At 45.1% G+C, this 23,360-nt stretch overlaps 1 protein-coding gene across 4 annotated transcripts in view; it reads right to left on the bottom strand.

Moving 5' to 3' along the window:
• The window catches only part of LOC134579447 (3-galactosyl-N-acetylglucosaminide 4-alpha-L-fucosyltransferase FUT3-like), a 111,576-nt gene extending 93,157 nt beyond the window's left edge, over positions 1-18,419 (bottom strand). For 3 of the 4 annotated variants that reach the window (XM_063438741.1, XM_063438743.1, XM_063438742.1), the window contains exon 1: positions 18,332-18,419. The gene's annotated coding sequence lies outside the window, so the exon portion shown is untranslated. The remainder of the gene's footprint in view (positions 1-18,331) is intronic. The other variant, XM_063438744.1, reaches the window with a different exon arrangement.
• Between the last annotated feature and the right edge of the window lie 4,941 nt (positions 18,420-23,360).

Below are 23,360 nucleotides of genomic sequence, written 5' to 3'. Positions count from 1 at the left end.
AGAGGATCTCGCTCGGCGGACTGAGCTGGCGGGCGGGATCCAACACGTGGGACCACCGGAGTCTTACTCCGGGGTCCCGGCGGTCGGCAATGGAAAGCGGTCAGAGGACCACTTTCCAGCTGGACGAAAAGTGAAGGGGGCAAAGCCACCCAGAAAAGGTAGAGGGAGGAAGGGAACCCCACTCCAAACCCAAGAAAAAAACGATCCCTAGACAGGGGTGCCCAAAACAGGAAAATGCAGAAAAATCATAAGAGAAAATACATCCCTACAGCAAAAAAGTAGGGACAGAAAAATACAATCTAAATAAATAAATCATAATGGCAGTAGGGAGGTAAACATATTCTAAACAAATAAATCCCTGCAGCCATGAGAAGGTAGATAAACAGAGTAAATCAATCAATCAAGCAATCACTACAGCACTAAGCAGGTAGATGCAGAAAATACAGTATAGCTAAATAATTCAATCCCTACAGCACTAGGCAGGTAGATGCAGAAAATACAGTATAGCTAAATAAATAAATCACTAGAGCACTAAGAAGGTAGATGCAAAAATACCCTCTAAACAAATAAATCAATACAGTAATAAACATATAAATACAGTAAAATATCCACAACCACCCATATATAACAGGAGGCAGTGGTACTCTGACCTGTACTGTCTGCGGAGCAGCAAAGAAAGAGGAAATAGATAGTTGGGAGAAGCCTTTTATAGATTCCTGATTATTTTGTCTCTGGTGTTTTTATCTCTATGTTAATGTGCTGCTGTGGAGTTCTAGTAAAGAGAGACTTAAGCAAATATGAAGCCTCCTTTCATGCTATAAAATCAAAGTTACGCTTCGATTTGACTCTCAGATATGAAGTGAACACCGCAAGTACACTATTTAGCACCAAAAAAATTATTTAAAAAAATGGACTTTTTAAAACTCCAATGTAAGCAGCAGGTTAGCAGCAAAACAATTAGAATGTTTACAATTGCGCTGTAACCACAGTATTAGATGCTTCTATTTGATTCTCAGATATGAAGTGCATGCCCCAAAATGTACTATTTAGCAGATTAGCACCCAGAAAATAAGAATGTTTACCACTGCCCTGTAAACGCACTACTAAATGCTTCTATTTGACTCTCACATATGAAGTGCACCGCAGGCCGCAAATGTACTATTTAGCAGATTAGCATCCAGAAAATAAGAATGTTTACTACTGCCCTGTAAGCGCACTATTTGACGCTTCTATTTGACTCTAAGATATGAAAAGCAGGCCACACAATGTACTATTTAGCAGATTAACACCCAAAAAATTTTAAGTTTTAAAACTGCAATGTGACAGCAGTATTTGACGATTCTATTTGACTCTCAGATATGAAGTGCACCCCACTAATGTACTACCCCACTAATGTACTATTTAGCACCCAAAAAAAATTTACTTTTTAAAACTCTGATGTAACCGCGGTATTTGAAGCTTTGAGTTCCTTTGAGTCTGTGTTTGCTGTATACAACACCTTTGAAACACAACGTAGGAAAAGATGCAAAGCCAGTGAACCACTCATGGACAGCTGTTTCATTGCTAATGCAGATCATCAGCATGAGGTTGGTTACTGGTTTCCATTTTAAACATGGATTCCTTTGAGTCTGTGTTTGCTGTATACAACAGCTTTGAAACACAACGTAGGAAAAGATGCAAAGCCAGTGAACAACTGATGGACAGCTGTTTCATTGCTAATGCAGATCATCAGCATGAGGTTGGTTACTGGTTTGCTATTGAGGCTTGGTAGTGCTTGGGAAGCAAAAAACAAAAAGGTTATGATGGGGAAAAAATTGTGATTGAATACCCCTTCTACCTGTCCTGATGAAAGTTCCCTAGAGGGACTGAAACGTTGACTTGCTGGAATTCGTCAAATAAAGAACCTACCTGAATGAAAACCTTGGAGTGACAGTATTTTTGTAGATATTTATGTTTGTGTGTATATATATATATTTATATGTGTGTGTGTGTGTATGTAGGGATAGATAGATAGATAGATAGTGCAACGGAGCTCCCTGTACCCCAGCTGGGTACCTCTGCCAAGGACTGCTTCCTAGCTGGACCAGGGGACAAACAGCAGCACTTCTGCCCACAGTCACCATCGCTTGTCTGGGACCCTGGAACCGCTCCTTCCTGGAGCCAAATGGGGAATTAGCTCTAGTCACCAACAAGCTGGAACAGCAGACACAGGAGTAAATCTTCTTTCCCTTCAATAACAGGAGGACACACAGTTTTGGAGTGTAAGCTGGAATACCAGTTTTATGGAGGCACACTGTGTTTTATACAAGCTTCCCCACAAGGTTACCGCCAAGGTGGACATTGTGGGGCACAGGACATAAAATCAACAAGCCAATAAAAACAGTGTTGTACATTCAGACACTCCCAGATACTGTACACAATCCCTCCCCTCTGCCTGTGATACAATTAGGGAAGATAATACAATAACCTAATTATCCCTAAACACATATTTTAATAAAGTCCAATAAGTACTCCAAAATACAGCACATATACATACCCTGATAGCCCTGATCTAGGTGAACAACATATCCAAAAATCACCCAGATCAGAGAAGGGGTTCTGGAAATTCCTGGAAGTCTCTTTTGACCGACCGCACGCATGGTTTCATTCCCAAAACAGTTCCAGAGAATTAGGCTGTGCGGCCAGTCTATTTAAAACAGTCAAAGTACCATTCTAACTACTGAAAGGAACGGTTGAATGAGCATATTCAATGTGTGTCCTTGTTTGTGTGCTTCAACTCACCGAACGCCGTTCGACTCCCGTCGAAATAGTCGAAGTTCCCTGGAAGGTACATTTTTAGCGGTGTTTGTGCCGTCGCATTTCCAATTTGAGTTCCATGAACTCGATGACAAAACACAGCTGAAACGTTCGACTAAATAAGATAGCCGTTGCCACGTGTTCGAATGTCGAACGGCGGCCACTTCGACTACTTCGACACTTCGGCTGTATCGGAAGAGCCCTTGTGCCAAGTCCCAATAGGCACAAATAGTCTCTTTAACCACAGTAAATTAAAGGGGCCATAGTCACAGGGTAAAAGGCTGGCAAGTAGTCCCCTTCAAGAACTCGTGGCAAATGCAGCTAAAAGGGGAGTTTGCCATAGATAGATAAATAGATAGATAGATAGCTAGACACAACAGAATAAGAAAATCATAGAGGGTAGAGAAACACAAAGGGGGTAAGAGGCCAAAAGGGGCAAAAAAAGATACAATAATGGGAAGGAAACATTTAGAAGTGGGATAAAAGACATAAGGCGTTAAGAGGCCACAAAAGGTGTGATAAAGACTCAATAGCATGCAAAGAATTACAAACATGGGACACAATACAAGCACTCCTCACTTACAGGTACATCGCTAAGTGAGGACTACCTGTATGCAGAAAGGGAAAAGAGAAATAAAAAGGTGGCACGATTGTCAAAAAGGGCAAAAGAATGAGTAAGATGGACAAAAGGGGGGGTTAATAGACACAGAGGTGTAGGCACATTTTGGGGATGGCATCTTCACCCATATAGACAAAAATCCTTGCACCAGCCGTAGGCACACTAATAACAATGATCTCTCTGCCTTTGTCTCTTCAGATCAAAGTGTTGAACGAGAAGGACAGATAACAATGTGTCAGCAATATTAAAATTAATTGGCTGAGACATTGTAACAGTGATTGCTGTGACGAAAGTTTAATATCCCAGCCTCCTTTTCGTGGGGGCTACTGGATATGTTCAAGTCCCATGAACCGTAAACCCACTGAAGAATGGTCATGGCATTGGTGTAGATGTTCACTATTTTTCAAGCTATGCGTTATTTTTTTCTAAGTGTTTATTATAAATTTGGGTTTTGGGAATATTCGGCTATTTCCCGTCCCCTACCCCTTTCCACCCACATGATGCGATTAATAGCGCCCTTGCTGGTGACGCATGCAGTACACACAGCGCTCGGGACCAATGAGAGTAGGTTCCCGAGGGTGTGTGTCTGGCGCACTGATTGGGGCACTGTATAGTTGCCGTTCGACCAATTAGATGTGAGTACTTCCTTCCAAACCCCCCCTTTTACCGGCTGTTGCCGATTTGGTTAACTACATACAGGATATTTAAATGCAACTAGGGTTGAGACTAGCTTACTTTAGCCCCTGACGACGGCGTTTTAACACGCTGAAATGCGCGTCGGGCATTTCTTTTGTTTTTTATTTTTTTCACTATGCACTTGGGTTATGGTTGATAGCACGTTTTGTTGATTTAGCCTAGTAATAGGATCAGAAGTTTTGGTAGGCATTAGCCAAGTGCGGTGCCGAGGTAACAGGGACAGGTGGAGATGTGGATTTTTGACTAATGAGGAAATGAGTATAGAGGCTTGTGGTGCCCTGGACGGTGTGAGCCACCTGGATAGAGTCACTTATATCTGATCTATACATTATAGGGCTCAGTACACTCCCAGTTTAGCACTGTAATTGGAGCAGGTAGTTTACCTGCATTAAGTTATCGCTGTTTACCTACCCATGTCAGTTTACCTATAGTGAGCAGTCAGCTTGAGTACCTACCTTCTGGATTACCTATTAATAAGTGGGCTATTGTTTGTAGCTTAAATAAAATAGTTTATTTTTCCTTTTTGATTTACTAGTACACTTTCACAAGGTTGTACTTCTTTTTCTCTACTCTGTCACCTAATAGTGTGCTGTAATTTGAGAATTAGTTTTTGTTCGCTATAGTATTAACTTTATCAGGGTTACCCCCTATCAGTACAACCTAATGACTTCATTGATTTAAGGATTTAGGGGGTGATACTGTTTTCCTTAATTCCACACTGGGCAAAGGAACAGTATCTGACCTGACCTAGATTAAAATTTTTAGATGTTTAGAAATCAGTCTGTGTAAATAAAAAAATCCATTGTTGTTGTACTAAATTACATTTTTGTTGCGTAACTTGGCATTAGTAAGTCACCATAAATTTCAACACCCCTGCCAACACCCTGCTTACAGCCTTAAAATTAAAAATTCTTTGTCTATATGAAATTATATGATATATGCATCTATTTTTCACAGAGATCACATTTTGACCAGGGCTCGAGTCCTGCAGGAACGCGTGGGAACGGCGTTCCTGCACTTTTTTTAGAGCAGGAACACCGTTCCTGTTTGTGGTCCTGCAGGCACTCAGGGGGCGGCAAAAAATGCCGCCCCCAAATGCCCCCATGTTCCCCCTGTCATGGGGGGCCCAAGAGGTGGCCTAATGGCCACCTGAAGGATCCCTCCCGGCCGGCTCTTGTCTCGCTGTCAGACGCGGCGAGGGAGCTGTGTTCTCTCTGCTCCCTCTTGCCGCGCGCCGTTTGCTGATGCTGGGAGCCAGAATATGATGTAATTTCCGGCTCCCGGCATCAGCAGAAAGCCCGCGTGGCGAGAGGGAGCAGAGAGAACACAGCTCCCTCGCCGCGTCTGACAGCGAGACATGAGCCGGCCGCACTGAAGCCCCAGGTATGGAGGCTGGGTGGACATTTTTAAATGTAAAAAAAATATACAAATATTTTTTGTGTATATGTGTGTGTGTGTTGTGTGTCTGTGAGTGAGTGTGTCTGGGAGCGTATGTGTGTTGGTGTGTGTATGTGTATGTGTCTGGGCAGGGCCGGCCTTAGGCATTTAGACGCCCTGTGCGAAAAATCTTCACAGCGCCCCCCCCCCCCGTCATCCATGTATGCTGTAATGTTTGTGTTGTCTGTGTATGTGATAGAAGGTGTGATGACTGTGTGTGATATGTATGCTATGTGTGATATTTGTAATGGGTGTATTAACAGTGTGTGATATGCGTGTATTGGTTGTATGTGACACACACAGAGTCAGACGGCCATACACACACACACAGACACACAAAGGCAGACAGTCTCACACACACACACAGACAGTAATACACACAGACACACACAGAGGCAGACAGTAATACACACAGACACACACACGGTCATACACACAGACACACAGAGGCAGACAGTCATACACACACACACAGGCAGACATAGGCGTGCGCAGCCTATTGCATTAGGGTGTGCACCCTAAAGCACAAACACACGCCGCGTGTATATGTATGTGTGTATATATATATATATATATATATTTATTTATACACACACACACACTGCTGTGTGTGTGTGTGTGTGCGTGTAAGGGCGCTGTGTGTGTGTGTGCTGTATGTGTGTGGGTGCTGTATGTGGGTGTGGGTGCTGTGTGTGTGCTGTATGTGTGCTGTGTGTGTGGGGGTGCTATATGTGTGTGTAGGTGCTGTGTGGGTGCTGTATGTGTGTGTGTGCTGTATGTGTGTAGGTGCTGTGTGTGGGTGCTGTATGTGTGTGTGTGCGCGCTGTGTGAGGGTGCTGTGTGTGTGTAGGTGCTGTGTGTGTGGGTGCTGTATTTGTGTGTGGGTGCTGTATGTGTATAGGTGCTGTGTGTGTGGGTGCTGTATGTGTGTAGGTCCTGTGTGTGCGCGTGTAGGTGCTGTGTGTGTGGGTGCTGTATGTGTGTGCTGTATGTGTGAAGGTGCTGTATGTGTGTGTGTGCTGTGTGAGGGTGCTGTATGTGTGAAGGTGCTGTATGTGTGTGTGTGCTGTGTGAGGGTGCTGTATGTGTGTAGGTGCGTGTGCTGTATGTGTGTGGGTGATTGTGGGGGGTGGATGTGGGGGTACATGACTCAATATCCCCCCTCCCTTCTTACCTTATGTAGGGAGGGGGGATTCTTGTTCCTGCTGCCTTCCCTGGTGGTCCAGTGGAGGTGAGGTGAGGTGCCGTTTAGTTAATATCCCCCCTCCCTTGTTACCTTATGTAGGGAGGGGGGACCATGCTACCGCCATCCCTGGTGGTCCAGTGGAGAGTGAACTCTACCCTGCGGGGCTAGAGTTCACTCTTGCGAGATTTGAGCGTTGCTGCGGCAACGCTCAAATCTCGCGAGAGGAACCCGGCGGAGCTGCTGGCAGGAGCTCCGCCGGTCCTCTCCTGCCTCCCTCCCTGCCTGTGGTTCGGTGGGGAGGGAGGCTGAGAGCAGAGCCGGCGCTCGGATAGCACCGGCTCTGCATGAGCCGACAGCGGAGATCCTGAGATCTCCCCTGCCGGTCTCAATACATAGGCGTGCTGCGGGGATTAGGGTGTGCCCAGGCACACCCGGCACACCCCGTGCGCACGCCTATGCAGGCAGACAGTCATACACACAGACACACAGAGGCAGACAGTCATACACACACACACAGACAGTAATACACACATAGAGGCAGACAGTCATACACACAGACACACACAGGCAGACAGTCATACACACAGACACACACAGGCAGACAGTCATACACACAGACACACACACACAGGCAGACAGTCATACACACAGACACACACAGGCAGACAGTCATACACAGACACACACAGGCAGACAGTCATACACAGACACACAGAGGCAGACAGTCATACACACAGACACACACAGGCAGACAGTCATACACAGACACACAGAGGCAGACAGTCATACACACAGACACACACAGGCAGACAGTCATACACAGACACACAGAGGCAGACAGTCATACACACACACACAGACAGTAATACACACACAGAGGCAGACAGTCATACATACACACACACACACACACACACACACACACAGACAGTAATACACACAGGCAGAGAGTCACACTCACCTGACAATCACAGTTACCTGTGGAGGCAGTGCAGCTCCTGGTGACTGTTTGGTGGGGAAGCAGGGACTCCTTCCTGCTTCCCCTGCATCAGTTTTCCGGCGCTTTTAGCTCCGCCCCCGCCGCACGTTAAGCTCCGCCCCCGCTGCAAATTTAAAAAAAAAAAAAAAAAAAAAAATTTTTTTTTTTTTTTTTTTTAAATCCCGGCCGGCTGTGCGGCCGCACGGCGCCCCGTACTCCATGGCGCCCTGTGCGGCCGCACAGCTCGCACACCCCTAAGGCCGGCCCTGTGTCTGGGAGTGTGTGTGTGTCTGTGAGTGTATGTATGTGTGTGTGTGTATGTGTCTGGGAGTGAGAGTGTGTGTGTGTGTCTGGGAGTTTGTGATACAACATATAAATTTCAGCCTCTTCAACGTCAAACTTGTTTTAAATAACGAAGGTTTTTTTTTTAAACAAACAGCTTAGGTTGGCTTGCATTATATGATATGCGGACAGAAATATGGGGACACCTGACCATGACACCAACCGGACATTTTTGACATTGCATTCTAAGTACATAGACATTAATACGTGGTTGTGTCCCTTCCCCCATCAGGGCCGCCATCAGGGCATGACAACCGCAATGGTTGTCATGGGCCCGGCGGTCCTGGGGGGCCCGGACTGCTCAGGTCGTCCGGGCCCCACATTCAGTGGGAACATACCGGGTCGCAGGGGGAGGAAATATGAATGAGTGGGGGGGGGGGAGGGAAGGGAGGAAATTTGAGGGAGTGGGGGGGGGAGAGGGAGGAAATTTGAATGAGTGGGGGGAGAGGGAGGGAAGGGAGGAAATTTGAGGAGTGGGGGGAGAGGGAGGGAGGAAATTTGGGGGGGAGAGGAAGGGAGGAAATTTGATGGGGGGAGAGGAAGGAAATTTGGGGGGGAGAGGAAGGAAATTTGGTGGGGAGAGGAAGGAAATTTGGGGGGGAGAGGAAGGAAATTTGAGGGAGGGGAGGGAGAGGTAGGAATTTGAGGGGGGAGAGGAAGGGAGGAAATTTGAGGGAGGGGGGAGAGGAAGGGAGGAAATTTGAGGGAGGGGGGAGAGGAAGGGAGGAAATTTGAGGGAGGGGGAGAGGAAGGGAGGACATTTGAGGGAGGGGGGAGAGGAAGGGAGGAAATTTGAGGGAGGGGGAGAGGAAGGGAGGAAATTTGAGGGAGGGGGAGAGGAAGGGAGGACATTTGAGGGGGGGAGAAGGAAGGGAATTGGATGGGGGAGAAGGAAGGAAATTGGAGGGGGGAGAAGGAAGGGAATTGGAGGGGGGAAAAGGAAGGAAATTGGAGGGGGGAGAAGGAAGGAAATTGGAGGGGGGGAGAAGGAAGGAAATTGGAGGGGGAAGAAGGAAGGAAATTGGAGGGGGGAGAAGGACGGAAATTGGAGGGGGGGGAGAAGGAAGGAAATTGGAGGGGGGAGAAGGAAGGAAATTGGAGGGGGGGAGAAGGAAGGAAATTGGAGGGGGGAGAAGGCAATGAGAGGGAGGGGGAGAAGAAGGAAATGAGAGGGAGGGGGAGAAGAAGGAAATGAGAGGGAGGGGGAGAAGAAGGAAATGAGAGGCAGGGGGAGAAGAAGGAAATTGACGGGGGTAGGGGGAGAGCTTGACATCCATCACACACACACACAATGCACCCCTTGCACACAGAAAAACACACAATGCATTACACACAGACACACATACACAAGCAATGCATCCCTTACACACAGCAACACACAATGCACCCCTTCCATACACTCAGTGCATCCCTTACAGACACACACACTGCATCCCATACATACACAAACTCACCTTGCAGCCCTTACACATACAAACACAGATTCACACAATCCCCCCCCCCCCACACACACACACACACCCCTGTGAACAAACTCATTGGTGGAACATGAAGGTGGACCCTGGGACCCAGACCTTGAGTTGTGTAAAGGGCCCTCAAAAAATGGAGCTGCTTCTCGTTCTCCCAGAACATTGATTTTTGTGACCACAGTTACAAACCGCCTCCAGAGAGCCTATTCTACACCAGACCAGTGGAGCCAGACGGCAGCTGAAGCCCATCATCATCCTCATCTGGTTGTAAGTAGGCAATCTAGTATATTATTCGTGGCACTAATCTTTAATTTACCTCACATTAAAGGGACACTATAGTCCCCAGAACCACTGCAGCTTAACCCCTTAAGGACCAAACTTCTGGAATAAAAGGGAATCATGACGTGTCTCACACGTCATGTGTCCTTAAGGGGTTAATGTAGTGGTTCTGGTGTCTATAGCCTGTCCCTGCAGGCCTTTTATTGTAAACACGGCAGCACTGCAGCACTGTGTTAGTTAACATGGCAGATCATATGGGTGGGGCACTGTGATGTCACATGGGGGGGTGGCAAACGTTACTTTTGCCTAGGGCGGCAAAAATCCTTGCACCGGCCCTGCAGACACTGCATCCCTGTGGGTGGACTCGCGGGGGGGGGGGGGGGGGGGAAGGGGGGAGCAGGCACCGGGGGGCCCAGATCTTGAGCTGTGTCAGGGGCCCCAAAATTTCTGATGGCAGCGCTGTCCCCCATACACACCAAACTCATCCAAATATGTACACCAAACTCATCCAAATATGTTTTTATGGTCCTTGCTTTGTGCACTGGGGCACATTCATGCTGGAATAGAGAAGGGTTTTCCCAAAACTGTTACCACAAAATTGGAAGCATAGCATTGTCCAAAATGTCTTGGTATTCTGAAGCATTAAGATTTCCCTTCACTGAGATTAAGGGGCCTTGCCCAATACCTGAAAAACAGCCCCATATAATTACCCTTCCTTTACTAAACTTTACAGTTGGCACAATGCAGTCAGGCAGGTAACGTTCTCCTGGCATCCGCCAAACCCAGACTACTCAATCAGACTGCCAAACAGAGAAGCATGATTCATCACTCCACAAAATATGTTTCCACTGCTCCTGAGTCCAATGGTGGTGTGCTTTACACCACTTGATCCGACACTTACAATTGTGCTTAGTGATGTGATGCTTGTATGCGGCTGCTCAGCCATGGAAGCCCATTCCATGAAGCTCCTGCCACAAAGTTTTTGTGCTGATATCAATGCCACTGGAAGTTTAGTGACTTTTACACACCATGCACCTCAACACTTGGTGAACTCACTCTGTGACTTTACATGGTCTTCTGGCTGAGTTGCTGAGATTCCTAAACGCTTTGACTTTCCAATAATACACAGCTGACTGTGGAATATCTCGAAGGAATCAAATTTCACAAACTCCCTTATTGCAACGGTGGCAGCCTATCACAGTGCTGTGCTTGAATTCACTCATTTTTTTTAACATATGTTTGTAAATGCTGACTGCATGGCTACGTGCTTGATTTTATACACGTTTGGCAATAAGTCTGATTGAAAAGCCTGAATTCAATAATTAAAATATCCCAATACTTTTGTCAATATAGTGTATAACCCTACCATAATTTACAGAGTACCCCATTTTTGCCAGGCCCTACTCTACACCAACATGAGATTATTCTACTTACAAGGGACATCCAACATTTTAGGGGAACTCTGCCATTTAAGAGCTAAATAGAGCATGTAGTGGGATATCTGTAACAGGGAGGGGAGTTAAACCTGGAGCTTGCCAGACTCCATTTAAATACCGTATATACTCGAGTATAAGCCGACCCGAATATAAGCCGAGGCCCCTAATTTTTCCCCAAAAAACTGGGAAAACTTATTGACTCGAGTATAAGACTAGGGTGGGAAATGCAGCAGCTACTGGTAAATTTCTAAATAAAATTAGATCCTAAAAAAAATATATTAATTGAATATTTATTTACAGTGTGTGTATAAAGAATGCAGTGTGTGCGTATGAGTGCAGCGTGTGTGCGTATGAGTGCAGCGTGTGTATGAGTGCAGCGTGTGTATGAGTGCAGCGTGTGTATGAGTGCAGTGTGTGTGTGTGTATGAATGCAGTGTGTGTGTGTATGAATGCAGTGTGTATGAGTGCAGTGTGTGTGTGTATGAGTGCAGTGTGTGTGTGTATGAGTGCAGTGTGTGTATGAATGCAGTGTGTGTATGAATGCAGTGTATGAATGCAGTGTGTGCAGGGCCGGTGCAAGGATATTTGCCCCCCCCCCATATGTCCTGACCTCCCCTCCTCCTCCCCTAGTGGTCCTTATCCCCCCCTCCCTCCCATAGTGGTCCTTATCCCCCCCTCCCTCCCTCCCATAGTGGTCCTTATCCCCCCTCCCTCCCATAGTGTTCCTTTTCTCCCCCCCTCCCTCCCTTAGTGGTCCTTATCCCACCCCCTCCCTCCGATAGTGGTCCTTATCCCCCCTCCCTTCCATAGTGGTCCTTATCCCCCCCTCCCTCCCATAGTGGTCCTTATCCCCCCCCCTCCCTCCCATAGTGGTCCTTATCCCCCCCTCTCCCATAGCGGTCCTTATACCCCCCCTCCCTCCCATAGTGGTCCTTATCCCCCCCCCTCCCTCCCATAGTGGTCCTTATCCCCCCCCTCCCTCCCATAGCGGTCCTTATACCCCCCCTCCCTCCCATAGCGGTCCTTATACCCCCCCCTCCCTCCCATAGTGGTCCTTATCCCACCCCCTCCCTCCCATAGTGGTCCTTATACCCCCCCCCCCCCCCAGTGGTCCTTATATCCCCTTTTTTTTATTATTATTTTTTTTTATTATTATTATTTTTTTATTATTATTTTTTATTATTTATATTTTTTATTTATTTTTCGTCCCCCCTCCCTGCTTGATACATGGCAGGGAGGGGGGCTCTCCTTCCCTGGTGGTCCAGTGGCAGTTCAGTGGGGGGGAGAGGGGGGCTGGCAGAGCTGTACTTACCTTTCCTGCAGCTCCTGTCAGCTCTCTCCTCCTCTGCGCCGTCCGTGCAGCTCCTTCTATCAGCTCACACTGTAAGTCTCGCGAGAGCCGCGGCTCTCGCGAAATTTACACTGGGAGCTGACCGAGGTGCTGAACGGACGGCGTGGAGGAGGAGAGAGCTGACAGGAGCTGCAGAACAGGTAAGTAACGCTCTCTGCCAGCCCCCCTCTCCCCCAGTCTGTATTATGGCAATGCAAATTGCCATAATACAGACCTTGACTCGAGTATAAGCCGAGTTGGGGTTTTTCAGCCCAAAAAATGGGCTGAAAAACTCGGCTTATACTCGAGTATATACGGTATGTAGAACAGAAAAAAAGCAGAAACCAAAAAAAAAATGCAGAAACAAGAGTGCTGCTGTGACCAATAATTACTTTATACAACATTCAGTGCATACATTTACAAGCAATTATAGCTTGGTGACAGACCGCCTGGGACCCTGACTGGGTACCTCCGCCAATTCACACTTCCTAGTACTCGCCGAGTACCATAAGCACTGCACAGGACACCTTAAGCACTGTAGTCCCCCTTAGCCGCTGCAGCTTGGCTGGGGTCTCACCATCCCTTCCCACCCTGGACCAACACCTGGATCCAGCTCCCAGTGGGAAGACATCTCCTCGAAGAGAGTATTGCAGGTATAGCAGTGATTATAGCAGTATAGCTGTTCCCCCCCACACATGAGTTTAGGCTTAATGCTGCGAGTAGTCTGTTTAATCCAGGCAAACACTCACAATTTATACACACATTTAAACCTCCAACAGCCTCATTTACATGCAATAGGGTACATAGTGCACTATAATAAAAGGGAGGGTGGGGTCAGAAAATAGCAAGGGCTGATGGGAGATTGAGGAGGGTCAAAGCAGTTAGTTGAAGCTGGTCTGGAAGTGTGCCTGGGACAACACCCTGCTGGGTAAACAATAGGACAGGAAAAAGAGGGACAGGGAGAGTCACAGACAAGCAATACATTCAACATGCTCCTCCTCTGTGCCTGAGAGATAATTGAGTCAGGAACTGTACAACTCAATTATCTCCAGGTACAGAAAACCACACAATTTCACAACACCCCAACATCCATGGAAATCCCATAAGAGTCACATCCTAGTCTAACCGCGATCTGAGTAACCAACATATCCAAAAATAACTCAGATCGATTCAGTGGTTCGGATTTTCCATGGAAGTCAACTTTTAACATGACTTTTTACATGGCCCATAGTCTTTGGGCAGGAGGCTAGCCAGCAGGCCCCTCCAGGAACATGTTGCAGAGGCATCTTTGCCAGGGCCAGATTAAGAGCCCAGTGGGCCTTGTGCTGACAATTATGATGGGCCTATTTACAGAATCGTATCGACCAAAAACACTAAAACAGTCCTACCTCCCAAGCATCATGTATCTGATGGAGATGGTGTTGGAGGGAAACTCAAAGGATGCAGCTATAAGAAAACACATACTCTATGCTAATCTCTCTCTAATTTATGCTTTCATCTTTCAAGTAAATCCATACCCCCTAACAGCAGTTTCCAGTGAAGCAGGAAGTCAATGGGTGGGGTAAACGAGTGTGCCACTGGCACGAATCACGTGACCAGACCTGACAAAAGTTGTGAACATGCCCAAAAAGTTTGTTTATCCAAAGAATTTGAAGGACAGCCTGGCATGAATGCATGTCAGGCTCCCTGCCAATCCTGCATGCTGTCATACTATGTAGGCAGCACCCTGAGCTTGACATAAATGTGTCTAATGATGCACTCACTCCATGCTATCTAAGGACTGTCCCCTTGCACTCGCTGGTCCACTTATTTCCTTACCTTCTTACTAGCAGGCAGAAGTTCCTGATATATAGTCTGAGACAGAGAAAAGGTGTATGTAGTGAGTGTAGAAGAAAGGGGATATTCCACAGTGTTAGAGATACCAAAGCCTGCATTATCTAAACTAATTTTATTGTCAGACAGTCCACACAAGTTTTGTTCTCATGCATCCCTCTTAAGCTTCCAAACTTAAAGGGACACTATAGTCACCAGAACAACTACAGCTTATTGTATTTGTTCTGGTAAGTAGAATAATTCCCTCCAGGCTTTTTGCAGTAAACACTGTCTTTTCAGAGAAAATAACTCTGATGGCCACTCCTTAGATGGCTGCTAGAGGTGCCTCCTGGGGCAGCACTGCCTAGTGTGCAGCACCGCCATTCTGTGTCTCCACCCTCTGCATGCAGACACTGAACCTTCCTCATAGAGATGCATTGAATCAGTTTATCTTCACGAGGAGATGCTGATTGGCCAGGGCTATGTTTGACTTTTGCTGGCTCTGCCCCTGATCTGCCTAGTTGACATTCTCAGCCAATCCTATGGGGAAGCATTGTAATTTGCGTAGACCACCACTTCTGATAATGTCAGCAGACAGAGTCAGTTCAGAGGCAGACAGGGACAGAGCCAGCAGCTGCAGACTTGAATACAAGTAAGAGTTTACTATATTTAGGGAGGCAAGAGGGGGCCAGGGGGGCTAAATTGTGGTTTTAACATAATAAGGTCAGAAATACATGATTGTGTTCCTGACCCTCTAGTGTTCCTTTAAGCAAGAGTATGTGAAGAGTAGTTAGGGATGCCACCTTTCTTGGAAAAAAATACCAGCCTTATACATTTGAATAATTAATTAGTTATGCGTGACATCACATGATGTAAATCACAAGGAGTGACATAAGAGAAAATTCTGTAAAATCACCAACAAACTACTCACAGTTTGATTCTGCTGTATAGATGGATTGCTCCCAGTGTCTCCCTGTCTCCCAGTATCTCAGTCTCGCTAGTCACCCAGTCTCTTAGTGTCCCTATGTATCACAGTGTCAGTGTCCCATTTCGCCCAGTCCCCTAGTATCCCAGTGTCTCAGTGTTCCCATTTCTCCCAGTGTCCCCATGTCTCACTGTGTCCCCATGTCACTGAGAGACCCAGAGACACTGAGACACTTGGGGACACTGGGAGACATGGGGCACTGATACACTTGGGGACACTGGGAGACATGGAGACACTGAGTCACTAGGGACACTGGGAGACATGGAGACACTGAGTCACTAGGGACACTGGGAAACATGGGGGTACAGACACTGGGAGACTAGGGGAAACTGGGAGCCATGAGGACACTGTGTCCCTAGTGTCTCCGTGTCACAATGTCTCAGTGTCTCCCAATGTCCCTGTGTCTCACAGTGTCCCCATGTGTCTCAGTGTCCCAATTTCTCCCAGTGTCCCTGAGCTGTAGAGCTCCTGTCTGGACTCTCTGTGCTTGGGGTTACCCTGAATGGCTTCCACTTCATGCAAAGCTGCACTGCACTAACATGCAAGTCTAGATCTCATCTTACATTTGCAGCTGGGATATGAACAATATCATATTCATTTTTAATCCCCTTTAAAAACCCTGTGGGTTTTAAACATATATAAATAAATTTAGTTTTAATTACATTATATTCATATATGGACTTTACTTTGTCCTCTGGATTTTATGTCCATTGGTCATTTCTTTGTGTTTTATGTATACTAATGTAGTGAAGGAGTTCAAGAAGACGCTGCTACCAAAAAATAATTATATATATATATATGTATGCATGATACAGAAGAACGAAGAACATACATTTGCAAGAAAAAGTATGTGAACCCTTTGGAATGATATGGATTTCTGCACGAATTGGTCATAAAATGTGATCTGATCATCATCTAAACGCCCTTGATAAAGGCAGCCAGGAGGTGCCGAAACGTTGGGGGGGTATTTTTGATGCTTGTTTCTGCCCTGTTAGGCGTGAGAACTTTGGTAAATTGTATTGTTTATTATTTTTTGCCTGTTTTGTATCACTCTATATTTTTGTATTTTCAACCTATTAATGGTTCATTAAACCTGGTTGAGCATTTATTGTGTATTATGGTGTGCATTCTCTTATTTATATTCTGATCATCGTCTAAGTCACAACAATAGACAATCACAGTCTGCTTAAACTAATAACACACAAAGAATGAAATGTTGCCGTGTTTTTATTGAACACACCATGTAAACATTCACAGTGCAGGTGGAAAAAGTATGTGAACCCCTAGACTAATGACATCTCCAAGAGCTAATTGGAGTGAGATGTCAGCCAACTGGAGTCCAATCATTGAGATGAGGGTCTCTTATTGTCACTTGGTCGCCGCTTCTCCTTTTCTCTGCTGGTCCTGGATTCAGCTACAACATACAGTGATTATGAGCTACAGGAATAGTGATTATAACTCTCTGGAACCGTGTAAAATGATCCAAAATAGTGGACAATATAGGACCAGTCGTATTGGTAAAAACAAGAGAACTGTTCATTTCAGAGAAAATCACATATATTTATACCCATAAACACATCAGGAGGTCATTGGCCAGAACAATGCAAACCACTCCCTGGTGTCTTGGTGTCTGGGACATAATTAGATAAAGAGATGATAATTGAATTTCCTGCTGGACACCAGTTAAATAATATAATTAACACAATAGCTTTCATCCAGTTCAACATTCTTAAAAATAACTGAGTGCAGGCAACAAAGTGCTTCTGTGATAAATTACTTAACACAAGTGACAGGGAGAAAGAGCTAAGGGCAACATAGAGTCAGGGAGAGCAATGTTCGAGAGAAAGAAAGGTAAAATTGTGGAGGCTAAGAGAGTGACATAAAACATGGGAGTTAGAGAAGAATAAGAAAGATAAAGGAAGAGAATGAAAAATAAAAAGTTAAATAAAGGGGAGAAACTTTGATAAAGAGTCCAAGCTAATGTGTTAAAGTATAATAGAAAGAGAGAAATAAAATGGAAAAAGACTTATTAAAGAGCTACAAAGGGGATAATAACTAAGACCAAGAGAACATAAAACATCTAGTCTAATAACAGCAGTCATAAGGTTTGTATAGAAATGGACCAGGTAAAAATTACTCTAACTTTGATATGTATGTACTCATGAAATAAAAGTCCCTTATTACCTACGTATTATGTAAAATTACTTTGAAGTCAAGTACACGGTGTGCAGATGCTACATCAATCAGCTTGTTATTAATCAAACACATGAAAGTATATAAAATAAGGAGATACGGCAACAATTGCACACACAGCTAAATGTGAATAAGATAAAGTAAAAGTGCAATTCACATTCAGTAAAAGTACATTTATGATAGATAGTCAATTAGTAAATAAACATGGTCCTAGGTACACATTACAATTGTTAATATTCTCATGAAAACAAACAATCATATATGGCCCAAATGTTTTTGTAATTGTAATCCCTCTCAACTCAGTTGCTGGTCCTTTCATAGTGCTGGAAAATTTGCAATTTAGAACAATACCACCAAACATGGGACATATCTCTAATAGTTTGGAAACATTGCATTTGTCTGGTACGCAATATATAAAAAAGTTTACTATACTATATTTATATACCACCCATAAATACATTCTATATTTACTGCATTCTATATTTACTGAGTGACATATGCTTTTATGTATCTGTTTGTCTGTCTGTATAGATTAATACCCAGACTTTGTTATACTACATTTGGTCCGTACTTCAGTCTGTAATTCATGTTCTGACCGTCTCTAGAAAGAGTTTGATACCCCTTGTCTTAATCTATCACTAGTGAGGGATGAATTGCTGAGAAAGAAGCAGATAATCGTATTAAGTCAAAATTAACTATGGATTAATTTAACTCCAGAAAGAATGATGCAGTTGTGCTAGCTAAAACTGCTAATGAAAGTATTAAATCTTACCTGTATTCAACACAAAAGTATGATGATGCCTCTCCTCCTCCAGTATAATGAGAGATTGGAACTTTAATATGTTTGACCAGTATTTAAAGTGATTCACACTGATGTACCCAAGATTGACAGGTGACTTAATTCATCCGTTCTATCCCCTCCCAGTTGCAGCACAATTTTTTTTTTAGATTTCTTACATCGATTTTCAAATTGAAACTGTAAGCATTTAGGAAGGAATATTAAGAGTCGAGTTATCATTTTCATTATTTACTTACTTATTTAAAAAAGGTTTTATGCTTCCCATGGCATAGATTGCAGGTATTGAATTTCCTGCTGGACACCAGTTAAATAATATAATTAACACAATAGCTTTCATCCAGTTCAACATTCTTAAAAATAACTGAGTGCAGGCAACAAAGTGCTTCTGTGATAAATTACTTAACACAAGTGACAGGGAGAAAGAGCTAAGGGCAACCTGTAAACTTTTTAGAGACAGTATACTTTCGCAATTTTTTGGTTATAGAATGTTTTGCAAAATTGCATATATTCCCTTGAGGCATCATTTCATATGTATTATACTGCTTAGCACTAAGCTATTGGGTTCAACCTCTCTGTAATTATATTATTAAATTATTATTAAAATATTTATATAAATATAAATATATTTTTTCTACTCGCCACAACTACCTGATAACAGACGGATTTACTTTGTAAAACAGAGACAATTTTATAACATGACAGGAGGCTTCGTATTTGCTTAAGTCTCTCTTTACTAGAACTCCACAGCAGCACAGAAAACAACCAATCAGAAAAAAGTTAGGTACTATAAAACTCCCCTCCCCATGCATCATTTCCTCTTTCTTTGCTGCTCCGCATCAGTACAGGTCAGAGTACCACTGCCTCCTGCTAATATTATTTGGGGGCTTTGGGATTTAGTTTGACTTACTTAGAATTATATTTTTTGTTATATGTTATATTTATTATTGTATTTTATGTTTCTGGTTTTTAGTTCTGTCTATTATAGTTTACTTCAGACTATTTATTTAACACCTTGCTTATTATATTATTACACGTTGTATTTTTGTATTTACATTATTTGATATCTTTTTTATATTTCCCATCTATATTTTATGTCTATGGTATTTGTCCATCCATTAGATTTTCCTTCATATTGTTTATTTATTAGTTGTGTATTGTATTTTGGTTTTTTATCTCGGGATTCTACCCTTTTTTCTCTCCTGCTTCCCCTGTTCTTGGGGATGTTTGCGTCTGGTAGCGCTATTTGAGGGTCCCTGGGGATGCCTAACGGTTTGTCCCCCCCCCCTCCCACCCCACTCCCTGGCGCCGTTCTATTAGTCCCCCCCTGTGGGGCTGCGGGCGCTCTGCTCGGGGTGTCAGGGGCCTAGCCACCTGGCTGCCTCCTCTGACTCACCGAGCTCTGGTGTGAGCCTGCCGGCGCCCGGGGTTTCTCGCGGTCTGACGCGAGCACCCCGCGACCGGGTCTGCTCACACACGTGGCCGCCTCGCCGCGGCCGGGTTTCTTTCAGCCACGTGGATCCGACCGGCTGGAGAAAGGGAGCCTGCTTGCGGCCCCTCCTCCTTCCACGGTCGGATCTCGGCGTTTGTTGCCCTGCTGGGATTCCCCGGTGGATCTCAACGTGTTTCTGTAGTTTTATCTACAGATATGACCCTTATCACAGTTTTCTGTAGTTGGTAGGACAGTGCAGATCTTTTAATGACAGGATATATCTCACAGATTCTGTGTGCATTATTGCCCTATGTATCACTGGTTCTGTGTGCTTATGGCACTATATATAAGATTCTGTGTGCATTTTTGCCCTATGTATCACTGGTTCTGTGTGCTTATGGCACTATATATAAGATTCTGTGTGCATTATTGCCCTATGTATCACTGTTTCTGTGTGCTTATGGCACTATATATATGATTCTGTGTGCTTTATGACACTGTGTCACTGATTCTGTGTGCTTATGGCACTATATATAAGTTTCTGTGTGCTTTGTGGCACTATGTGTCACTGATTCTGTGTGCTTATGGCACTATATATAAGATTCTGTGTGCATTTTTGCCCTATGTATCACTGGTTCTGTGTGCTTATGGCACTATATATAAGATTCTGTGTGCTTTGTGGCACTATGTGTCACTGATTCTGTGTGCTTATGGCACTATATATAAGATTCTGTGTGCTTTGTGGCACTATGTGTCACTGATTCTGTGTGCTTATGGCACTATATATAAGATTCTGTGTGCATTTTTGCCCTATGTATCACTGGTTCTGTGTGCTTATGGCACTATATATAAGATTCTGTGTGCATTATTGCCCTATGTATCACTGTTTCTGTGTGCTTATGGCACTATATATATGATTCTGTGTGCTTTATGACACTGTGTCACTGATTCTGTGTGCTTATGGCACTATATATAAGTTTCTGTGTGCTTTATGGCACTATGTGTCACTGATTCTGTGTGCTTATGGCACTATATATAAGATTCTGTGTGCTTTGTGGCACTGTGTGTCACTGATTCTGTGTGCTTATGGCACTATATATAAGATTCTGTGTGCTTTATGGCACTATGTGTCACTGATTCTGTGTGCTTTATGGCAGTATATATCACGGATTCCTGGGAGTTTACTGGCAGTATATATCTCAATCTGGGTGTTTCTTGTATATATGAATCTCAGTGCGCAGGCTCTGTTCAGAGCCAGACTGCTAGTTGGCTCTAAGGTGTATGTGTTTCACAGTATAGATTTCGTCTGGCCCAGCTATGGAGTCCCAGGTGAGTCTCCTCTGGTATGATTTCACTGTCCATGACAGATATTTTAAGCCAACATACCTGGCCCTGGTTCAACTGGTATGGGAGACCAGTCAACACTGATATTCTATCAGGTTATGTAGGGAGACTCATTGTATTGGCTATGGTTTAGCCCTACTCCAGAGATAGACCATGGGTACAATACCCCTCAGGTGGTCTGACGATCTTCAATTATGAGGAGAATTCTCACAGATCTGTATGTACATGTGCATACCTTTGCACAGTTTAAGGAGGATGTCGGTCAGTATATCTTGATTTTATGGACACTATTACCACTGGAACAACTTCGGCTTATGTCCAATACAACTGGAATACCACTATTTGCCTGCTGGGCATTTGGGGACTGCCAGTCCCGGTGCAGGTTATTCACACGGCATTACGCTGTCTAAAAGGGTTGATGTCTGGGGACCCTGGGTCACAGGGTGCTCTGTGGATCTACAATTTTTTGGGGAACTCTGCCCAAGCTCAGAGGTCCCCATTACTCATTCAAGACCCATGGTAAAGCGCTGCGGAATTGGATGGCGCTATATATAAATGACATATATTCATATAATAATGATATGCAACCCAGGATTGGCCTGCTATGTCTGTGCCCCATTGATTGGCCTGCTATGTCTGTGCCCATAAGAACGGCCTGCTATGTCTGTGCCCATAAGAACGGCCTGCTATGTCTGTGCCCATAAGAACGGCCTGCTATGTGTGTGCCCATAAGAACGGCCTGCTATGTCTGTGCCCATAAGAACGGCCTGCTATTGTCTGTGCCCATAAGAACGGCCTGCTATGTCTGTGCCCATAAGAACGGCCTGCTGTGTCTGTGCCCATAAGAACGGCCTGCTATGTCTGTGCCCATAAGAACGGCCTCTGTGCCCATAAGCACGGCCTGCTATGTCGGTGCCCCATTTATTGGCCTCCTATGTCGGTGCCTATTTGTATGGCCTACTATGTCGGCGCCTATTTGCTTGGCCAACTATTCTGTGTCCATTAGTTTGGCCTGCTGGGCCTGCTCTATCCCTTTTGGCTGCAGACCTGGGGGAATATCACTGAGGAGAAGCCAGTGCCCACCAGTGACATGGAAATAGGCAGGTGTCCGGACAAGCACCATTGCCATACTATCCAAGAGGACACCAATATACGGCCATCTGGATATGGTAGGTAGGGTGAAGGCCCTAAACCTCAGACCTGAAGGGCAAGTTTTCTTATGAAGACCCCGGACACACATCCGCGGTTTGCGCCAGTCCGGCGACGGCACATCTCCAAGGAGAACTTTGCACAGGCAAGGACCGGTACTCAGACACCTACAGGAGAACGCGGTGTTTTCCTTGTCTTTATCAACTAACTCCGTATCTGCCTCCCGGTATCCATATAGCTATCGGTAGTTATTCCTACGTAAGGCTAGCTCCTGGCCCTGTTCAGTGGGGCTTACTTGTCTTGCCTTCCGGCCTGCTTTTTGCCTTCTAGCTGAGATAGAATTTGCGTTTTTACTCGTATCTACGTTATTGTTGTCTTTTTCGTTTTCGTGACTTCCTTTTCCTTTCGCTCGGGTCGTCGAGAGGCCTGACTTGACCTCCTCCGACCTCCCGGGTGCTCGTGGATTGCGGAGAACGTCTCCAGCTTTCCTCAGACTACCAACGGTCCGCCTGGACCCCGCGCGCGCGCACGGGATCCGGACGGTCAGTTGATAGTTTTTCCATAGTTTTCCCGTAGATTACCCTCAGCCTTATGCTGATACTCGTATTGGGTGTACCCTATAGTTGGTCACCCTGAGTCTCTAGCTTGGACCACAGGAGGGTGCGGCCCTCAATCACTTCGATCCGAGAATATTTTATCTTCTGGAGCAGAGAGCGAACCCCTCTCAGATACGGAACCGGACACTGATTTGTTATTAGAGGGCGCAGCCCTCCCTCAACCTCAGCCAGAGACTGAGCTGGATACAGGGGTCATGTTTGGAGGAAACATTCTCATAGAGAGGAACGGTCACGGATGCAGACTCTACTGTTTGGTTATTTACGGGTGCGGCCCGCTCAGGCTATCAGCCGGACGTTAGCACGTTATTTGATCACATTAGTAGAGAGCACGGCTCTCTCATACACTCGACGCTCTACGGTGCCATCCATTTGTTCATCACACAGACTTGTACCTGTGCAAGACATCGATGACTACATGGAGGGGCGTCCCTCCTGCATTCAAGTAGATCTGACGTCCGTGCTA

This window comes from Pelobates fuscus, chromosome 12, assembly GCF_036172605.1.
Source record: "Pelobates fuscus isolate aPelFus1 chromosome 12, aPelFus1.pri, whole genome shotgun sequence".
Lineage (NCBI taxonomy): Eukaryota > Metazoa > Chordata > Amphibia > Anura > Pelobatidae > Pelobates > Pelobates fuscus.
This window is presented reverse-complemented; position numbering and strand designations above follow the sequence as displayed.